We start from the raw sequence: 578 nt of genomic DNA on the forward strand, positions 1-578 counted from the left end.
CCTCGTTAAAATCATATATCCGCAACCAAATATGGCTACGAGATATTCGAAGCTTCCATAGAGCGTTCGAAATTTTGGTACGAAACCAAAGGAAAAATGGTAAACATGGAGTATTTGTTGTCCCACGTGGTGCAGTTGCAACAGCAATAGCAGCATCAACAACAACAACAACAAGAACAGTTCCTGGAATTAATGTTGAGGAAGTTTGAAAGTACATCAGGGGTATTTACGCCGGACGCCGTGAAAATCTTGATTGGAGAGATAGTTTTTAATCGACAAGGTATTATTTTATTTTCTCTGCATATTTTGGAAGATACATAGGAATCTTCAAAGAATATGTAGTTGCTGGATTGACAAGAAAAACGTGCGACAATTTTTAGGAATGTTATCCCTTGCCAAACAAGAAAATTATTGCAATTTATTTTTTACCGAAAACATCAGATGAGATTTGTTTCGATGAAACAATTAACATGTTATCTAAAGTTTACAATAAAAGACGTTCCATGTTCAGTTCTCGGTGGCAGTGTTTAAATTTGGTAAAAATAGATGATGTCTCCAATGCTGAAGTTCTAAACAGA

The sequence above is a fragment of the Octopus bimaculoides genome, chromosome 30, assembly GCF_001194135.2.
Source record: "Octopus bimaculoides isolate UCB-OBI-ISO-001 chromosome 30, ASM119413v2, whole genome shotgun sequence".
In the NCBI taxonomy this organism is placed as follows: Eukaryota; Metazoa; Mollusca; class Cephalopoda; order Octopoda; family Octopodidae; genus Octopus; species Octopus bimaculoides.